A 9111-nucleotide genomic window follows, 5' to 3' on the forward strand; every position below is an offset into this window, starting at 1 on the left:
AATTGTGTGGCACTTAAAAATAATAACCACGCAGTCAAAGGCAAAATGTTCTCCATTCAGTCAAACAGCACTTCATTGGTTTGGTGATTAAGTGGCAATCCAAAATTTAACTCCCTGGAAAATCTACTGTTGTTATAATGCAATTGCACTGTCAGGGCCACAGATAGTTCTGTCTTTAATAACAATGCAACAGACACCGAGAGAAATTCCTGTGGTCGTCTGTCCTCCTCAGATACAGTTATCATCCCATAGATCATCAGCTGCACAATAGGCAAGGGTGTCACAAAGTTTTTGACACAGTTAACACATTAACACATCAGACAAATGCAGGACTTCAGCCAGTTCTCACCAAAGCCAGTGGAAAACTCCAACAGAGCCGTGCTGGGCACAGGGATGGTGTCACAGGGATTGTCAATCACGTAGCAAACAAGACAATCCCAGCAGCTTTCTGACATCAGCGTCTGCCTCCACTTGAGGCTTTGGCAGAGCCTCAGGAAGGACTGGCTCTCTGTCTCCTGCTCTTTTAAACAGCCTGAGAATCACAGGGGTTTGTTTCTTTGCCATTGGGTGCTCAAAAGGACACCGTCGAGCTTCACAGAATTGAAATCTGAATAACTTTTGCCTTTTCTTCTTAAATTTCATATATTTTTAAGCATGATTTTATTTTTACCCCTGTACTTTATCCAGCTTTTGAAAATAAAGCACCAAGAAGCCTTTGCTCTACATCAACCCCACAACCCTAAATCCCAGGTCAGCTCTGACCGTGCTGTTGAAGTGCGGTCATATCCAGTGTATCTAAACACAGAATGTATTTTCTGAGCAAATGTTTAGTAAAACTCCCATAATTTTGCTGAGTAAGAGCTCACTGGGATTGATCTGCTCAGGGAAGGAACACCAGGGATGAAAACGTACTGTTCCTTTACAGTCACAACACCAACACAGCAATAAACACTATCTCGCCTGGAAAATCAAGCTTAAAACAACAAAATCCTTGTGCAAATGGTGCACAGAAAAACCAGAACTCTCAGCTTAAAATAAAAAGCTAAAAAGTAACGAGAGAGAGAGGGAAAGATTTGATATTAATAGTGGGCAAGAGAACCTGATCCTGGAAATAAGCTCACAGAAAAAAAAAAAAAGCAGGAGTCTGAATCGAAGATAATTTTCCATTTTTGTACACTCAGGGCTGTAAGAGCAGAAGCAAACCTGTACATTTTCCCTTCAATCTGGAAAAACATCAGCCCAAGGCTGGAGTGGCAGAGACAGAACACAAAATAGGTGTTGTAGAGAACTGAATGAAGCCTCTCTCCCTCTCTATCCTTCCCCATCCCTAACCCCCCCAAATCTACTGCTCTCCGTGATTTCACGGTTTAGCACATCTGCAGAAGCTGCAGGGACAGGGCTGCCCCGCAGGGAGGTTCTTGCTCTGCATCCCCCGCCCCAGCACCTGGCAGAGGCGGGAGCCGTGCAGGTGGAGCAGCAGGTGGGCAGCTGAGTTTGTGCAGCACAATGAGCTGCTCTCACAGATGCTGCTCCAGAGCCAGCCCTGCTCCCAGGGAGGCTGTGGCACGTCCTCTCCTGCACTGGCTGGGCTTGGGGGACTGTCCGAGCAGCGGGGGGGGAGCAGGGATGTGCTGCCTCCCTCCAGCACGCTCTCCTCGGCAGATGGTGGCTGTGCTGCATCTGCTCCTGACAGAGTTCTCCGTTTGGGCCCGAGGCAGCTCTTTAACAGCACTTCAGTGATCTCCTGTGAGGAAAGGCTGACAGGTTTGGGATTGTTCAGCCTGGAGAAGGGAAGCTTTGGGGTGACCTTCCAGTACCTGAAGAGAGCCCACAGGAAAGATGGAGAGACTCTTTACAAGGGATGGAGCGACAGGACAAGGGGGAATGGCTTCAAACTGACAAAAAGCAGGGTTAGATTGGATCTTAGGAAGAAATTCTTCCCTGTGAGCGTGGGGAGGTCCTGGCATAGGGTGCCCAGAGAAGCTGTGGCTGCCCCTGGATCCCTGGCAGTGTCCAAGGCCAGGTTAGACGGGGCTTGGAGCAACCTGGGACAGTGGAAGGTGTCCCTGCCCATGGCAGGGGGTGGCACTGGGTGATCTTTAAGGTCCCTTACAGCCCAACCCGTTCTGTGATTCAGGGTTGCCCTGGGAAGACAAACCCAGCCTGTGCAAGCACCACCTGAAGGACTTTGCCAGTTTCTTGTCTCAGAGCCTTCAAAGCAAAATGTTTGAAAACCATGATAAGCAGGTAAATGTCTACTCTGGGGTGATGATCAGTCAGGATCAGCTGAATAACACCAGCACCTATTATCAAACTTTGCCCAACATAATACACTCAACCCCAAAATTTAAATCACTACAAAATTACTCTCTTTAAATAAGGTGGAAAAGTGTTGTGAGAAACTTATTTTTATTTCACTGCAAAGCACACAGTCTACTTTTTGGTTTTTAGCTGCAATTCATAGAAGACTGCCCTGGTTTACATGAGGAACTGGGGAATGAGCATTCCCTGCAGTGTGACTGCAGAGGGAAAGAAATGACTTCTCAGAAAGGGCCAAGTTTGGGATTTCAGCCTGCACTTTAAGCAGGGGCTAAGAGTAAAGTCCTGCCTGCTGGAATTGTGAAATCTCTGTAAGCAAGTTTATAAGCAAGTGCTAGCACAGCTGGCAAAGGCTTTCAGCTAGGAAAAAGTTATTCCACTGCTGAAGACGTGCAGGAGGGAGCAGATGAACTGAAGTCTGAAAAAGCACAGCAGATGGGGGCTGTGTGGACTGGAGGCCTGTTGAGAAGCCACTGCAATATTCATTGAATAAACATGAAGGAGTTTAGGTCTTTAGACCAAAATGCCTTAGCGTTGGCTATTAGTAAAATTTTTTTTCCTCTATTTATTTTTTCCTGTTGCCTTCACAGACTGGAGTTTTGCAGACAGCTACAATGAAAACTGCTGGAAAGGCCAGACAGAGGGAGGAGATGGACCTGGCACATAACATGCAGTGAGGAGACTGGTTTGGGATGGCCTAGCGGAGCACTTCAGCCCAGCAATGGGTTTGGGAAGCAGCTTGCACTGAGCAGAATGCAAAACTCATATCGGAAAAGATGCCTGTTCATAGCAGGGCTCCACTAAAAAAGCTTGTGTGCAAAGTCAGGCCACAAACAACTGACCAAAGGAACTCCAAAATCGACATTGGTGCAGAAAATGAAGGTAGGGAATGAACGTAAATCAGCCAGACTCCCCCAGGGAAGCAGGAAGAGGGGTCTTGTTAAAGCACCAGCTGTTAGCTCCCATCTGTGTGCAATTTCCATTCCTACCCTCTCTGTAGGATAAAGCCCTTCCAAAAAGGATTGTGAGTGAGCTGGCTGAAAACTGGAGGAGGCCCAAGTGCGAGCTTGTGGTGGGTGTCCCACAGCTCAGAGAAGACCTTGTGTTTCCCACAGGGGTTTGAGGCCAGATGCCATTTCTAGGCAGTGCAGAGGCAAAGGTCACCAGTGACAGGATTGCCCAAGTGTAGGAAAACCACACTGGGGATACCAGAAGTTGCTGAAGCAGCAGAGCCCCCATCCCAAACTGTCCCCAAGGCCCAGGCAAAACCCTGGCCACTCAGCTGCCATCAAAGGTAGGACAGTGACAGCCTGGAAACCACACTGCTGATAAGGAATAACTCTGCCCCATGGAAAATGTGCACGGCTCAAGTACATGGGAACTGCAAGAACTAAACAAACTATAATTATCAGCCACATCAGGAGAAATCCAGCTCTTAGTCAAGCTCATGTCTGTATAATAATAAATCATACAGATATGGCAATAAAATGACTGCTGTGTGCAGGGCTGTGGGGCTCTGAGTGACCTTTCACCTCAGCTACCTGTTGTTTTACCATGGTGGACTGTAGTTAAATTAACTGAGAAAGGAGCTGGTTTGGAGGGGGTTCATCTCTCTGTTAACTGGACATTTCCAGTGGGTGGGAGTAAGAACAATGCTGACTCTGGGAGCAACTCATGGTTTCCTCACTGTCCCTCCAGGGTGAAAGATGAATTGCTCCTCATGTGGACTCTGAGAAAAACTGTGGTGAGTCCAGTTCATGGAACCCATTCATGATCCTCCACATGTTTGTGCCATTTCTACAGACTGGTGGGATCAGCTGCTCCTGCTGGACCAGTTCATGCTGGTCCAAAGACCATGTTCTGCAGAAAAAATGACATAATCAGGTAGTGTCTGGTGGAAAGTCAGACCACAGGGACAGAGGTCAGCGTGCCTGGTGTCACAGGAGAAGAGGCTGGCTCTGAAACAGCTCGGTGAGGTAAAGGCTGGCAGATGTAGCAGCAGAAGGAAGAGAAAGGTGTAATGTGGCTCTCATGAAAGGCCAGCTATTTCTCCAGAAGTGAAGAATTTGGGAGCCAGCCCTCATCCAAAATGAGGCTGCACTAAAACCAGAGTGAGCCCTCCAGAAGCTCTGTCATCATCGCACTGGTCAGATGGCGAGGAAAGAGAAAATCACATTCTGGAGCACAGCCAGAGGCAGCTCTGAACTGCCTGAACTGCCCTCAGCAGACCCAACTGCAGCAGAACGAGGTGCCAAGAGACATTTGGGCACAAGGATTGTCTGTTGAAGCCTTCATTCACAAATAAATCCACTTTTACCCCTGCAGCAGACGCTCAGGATAGGACACAAAGTGAAATATGTTCATAGTTTAAATATGGTGCCATCAGACTAAAACAGCACCCAAGTATCAAAGGAAAACAGTTATAACCTGCTTTACTGAACGTCATGCAAAGCCATAAATGTTCAAGAGATACATCAGAGAACGACACACAGCCTAACCCAAGGTTTGAGAAATGAAAACATCCTCACACAGGTTATGTTATTTCTGCCCTTAAAACACAGAGTGAACTTTTGGTAGGAGAATAACAGACTCCAAATAATTTTAATGAGACAAAAGATGAAATTTGCAGAGACTAGACATCAATTTGAGAGAAATCATAGCCTCCTGGCAGGAGATTTAATCATCTGATTGTTTCAGGAGACAATTTGGCACAAGAGTTATTTGTAGGCTCCAAAAAAATTGTACAGGTTTGTTCAAAACTTCACAGAAGAGGCACAGAACTCTTATGTTAGCCAATTAACAGGGACCTTTGGCTGGAAAAAAGAACATTCAATCAAAATTGCCTAAAACAATCCTTTCTCATGTATCTGAATTCAAAGGACTGCAAAACGAAGCTGATCTCGAATCACCAACCCAGATCCTGCTCTCTTTTTAAGTCTGTTGACAGACAGAATATTCCCTGGACTTGTTCTTGTGAATCACTGTCACAAGGGCACTTTGAATTTCTCCTCAGTGCTCTTTAGCCAGCTGAGGACATCTGTGCTGAGCTCTGCTTTCCAGGCACACAGCGAGGAATGTGTGTGGACACAGATGTGTATCCACACTCCTCCGAGGGTTCCCTGTGTCAGGAGGGCTCTGCAAGGGGTACCCCAAGCTTTCCATACCTAACAAATCCTACCCAGCAATGAGGGAATTAAACACCCTACTTCTTAGCAAATACAAACCCAAAGATTTGGTCCTGCTTAGTACATTAAACCTGCCAGAGATGTTCACTGAAAGAGAGGCAAACGCTGAGGGAACTCCATAACCCTGCTAGACAGACGCAAAAAAAGAACTTGGAAATACCCCAGTGTGTTCCAGCAGCCCATAATGGGAGACTGGCTGTGGAAGAAGAAAAGCTGGTATGATCTCAGGACTCAAGCCACTGTAGTCAGCCAGTCTGCCCACAACGATGGGCCCAGCAAAGACAATACCAGCTCTATGCTCACTGATAATCCAGACCCAAACACAAACTGCATCCCCCTGACTGACCACTCCACACAAGTGGGCAGAAGAACGTGGAAATCTCAGGAAGATAGCAGGCTACCTGCTCTCCTAGGTCCAACAGCAGGGAAATTTCTTTTGCTGCTTTCAAAAACTCCTAATGGGGTCAGCTGAAATGATGGATGTAAACAGCTCCTCCAGCCACAGGCAGTGCCGGATATTCCTTCAAGTACTAAGCTCCTGTGGGTATTACACAACTGCCTCTATTCAGGAGGCTAAAAAGGAGTTCAGTCCTGCTTGTATATGCTGGAATCATTACGTACAGTGTTCCCATAAATCATATAAATGAGTATTACTGTGTCACTGCTTTGGACGGCTGCTGTTATTATTGAAAACCCTCCTGGCAACCCAAGCCCGGTGCCATCCAAGCTGAGGTTGGCCTTAGTGCAGTTTGTACTGGGCTCAAGTCTGTGCCCTGAAAAGTTGCCCCAAAAGATTTTGGCAGTCGAGCCTGCTATGCCCATTCTCCATCACCCAAGGGTGACACAGGTTGACACGGAGCCCTGTCACCAGCCACTCACCACAGGGACCTGTGTTCCCCTCCAGGCTGCTCTGACCCCTCAGAGCAGGGTCTGCTCCACATCCGAGCCTGTTTTCCACCTGGGATGAAACACCTCGTGTGACACAGGTCACTGGGGAGAGCCACCCCAACCTTCCTGCTGGGGATATTACAGGCACAGAAGAACCTCAGCAGAGGCTCCCAGGGCACCCAGCAAAGCACCCAGAAGACACAAAAGCACAGGCAGTTTTTACCTTGGCCAAAGAACCACCAGTTACCAGAACAGACACTTGACTCAACGCAGAGACTGGAAAAGGCAGAGAGGAGTCCCGGGAGGCAGCAGAACACCATGGACACCCTGTCTGTGGTCTTGTTCTGCACATTCCACCCTCAAGTCAGTTCTGTCTGAACCTCTCACCCACACACTAATTTATTCCTGCGGATTTTCAAGAAATAGAAATTCTGAAACAAGATGTACAGAAAGTTTAGTACTTGGTGTTAAAGCTAGCATCCATCATGTCAGTTCTCCCTCTCCAATGAATTTGTTCTGCTTGTTATTATCATCTGTCTATATTCATAAACAATGCCCTCATGATTTTTTCCATGCCTATTTATTTCCTCACTGACTTGGTTTCCCGAGGCTATCAGAAAATTACATATAAATATTTATGTAAACAGATCTCTATTTTGAAACGGTCCCCAGCTACTTCTAAATGCAATATGACATCAACCAAAAATCAAGGCATGCTTGGCACATGGAACCCACTACTGACCATGAAAATGGGTGTAGCTGAAATAGCTCCAGGAAAGGACCCACCAAACTCATATCCAGAATATATTTCAGTAAATACAGGGCCCAGGATTGGTACATGGACAGGTAAAACTCTTGGGGAGATGGGAGAGCAATTTCATGAGGGGCTATTCGTGCACCAGCCAGATGTGCTGTTAGAGCTGCACTGCAGCACCACAGCTTATTTAGAGGGTGAAAAGATTGAATTGCACTCCTGGACACGTTTCCAGATTAAAATCTGATTACACCAGGACAGAGAAAATAGCGAATATTAACTCTGAGGGGTTTTCGCACAGAAAACAGCATCCAGCAATTCTTCCATTTTGGGTTATAAAGTCATCTGGAATAAGGAGGAAAAAACCTTCTGAAATAATCCCTTTGCAGACATGAGAAACTGCCATGTACGGCCCCATGCTGAAGAGCCCAGCTATAATCCAATCTTTGCTTTCTGCTGACTGGCTAAGCTCTGGTGGTTTATGATGTCACAGGAACCCCTCAAAAGAATTATAGCCTTTTAGTCAGCTCTGAACCACGTATTATTATGAATACTAAACTGCTTCAAATAGTCTATTGGTCCTGCTCTAACATTAGACAAAGTCTCAAGCAATTACCTATCTCTTCAAGGAATGTGTTTTTCTTGGCGTGGGATCCCGCTGGAAGCAGGAGGGAACATTTGTGGATACGCCGGGCACAGCTTCCCCAGAGCGAGCACATGGCAAGGTACAAACACCAGGACAGGGCTCCCGTCCCCACAGCCCCACAAAACAAAAGGCTTCCACCACAAGCAGAATCTAATCTTAACTACTCCTCGTAAAAACACGTTAAATAATCACAGATAGGGGAGATGCAGGCGAGAGGAACATTGTGGTGGCAAAGTTACTGCAAGTTTGTGAGGGCTTAAGAACTACATTAATTTGAAAGCAGGTATCAGCATTAGCCCTGAAAAAAGAGAGGTTCAGGCAGGTTCCTGCATCAAGGTGGTCCCAGTAGGTTCCATGACAGCAGCAGGACCTTAATTTGTATTTTTAAAGTTGCCTGTTCCAGTATTGGTAGCTGGAACAGGGCCATGGCTCCGTGACTCTGCTCACCACACTGAGCCCTGATTTTTCAAAGTCTGGCTCATAACTGTTAAGATTTGGAGAGTCTTTTTAGTGATAAATTGACGAGTAACTATTTACTTAAAAGCATGTTGTTTTTTAATGTGAATTTCACCTCACAGTACCCATTATTCCGCAGGAAGCATACAAACCCATGAACTGTGTCATGTAGGTCACGGATGCAATACCTCTTAGCCAACCTGGTTAGCAGGCTGTGCTGTGTGTCAGAGCATCTGCCCAGATCCCATAGGAGTGAAAAGAGACATCCTACCAGGCCATAAGAACAGCTGGACCTCTGGGTTAATTTTTGTCTGATCCAACTGAGAAGTCCCAAAGCACTGGTAAGACCATCTATACATAAAAAGTGAAATGTGGGTATGGAAGCCCAGTGAGAGCCCAAGGTAGGACTGCAGAGATGATTTTCTCTCTCACTGCACTTAGCAGCCCTGAAGCCCTGCACTGAATTTGTTGGGTTCAACATGAAAACAAAAACTGACCCTTAATTTCATCACCGGCTGTTGGCTTCTGCACGGCCATTCCCAGGAGAAGCAGATCCACTGTGGATCCCAGGTCAATCCAGCTGAGAGCCAGGACTGGCAGGCAGGGCAGCTCCAGAGCGTTGCATTGTTTGGACTCTGATTGTGGAATCGCTGCTCCGTGCAGTCGCGCTCTGTGGGCGGTGACTCCGGTGCTATAATTACCATTCTAATTACATTGGCACGTTTCCTTCTTGGCGAGCCCCATGGAATTACAGTCCCGTTACCTGACCTGGGTTTCTGATAGTCCTACCACAACGGGCTGGAGCGTTTTTCTTTTGGTCTGGCCACAAGCTGGTAGGCTTAGTGTGAATTGGAAGGCCAGGA

The sequence above is a fragment of the Corvus brachyrhynchos genome, unplaced genomic scaffold (assembly GCF_000691975.1).
Source record: "Corvus brachyrhynchos isolate BGI_N302 unplaced genomic scaffold, ASM69197v1 scaffold21, whole genome shotgun sequence".
In the NCBI taxonomy this organism is placed as follows: Eukaryota; Metazoa; Chordata; class Aves; order Passeriformes; family Corvidae; genus Corvus; species Corvus brachyrhynchos.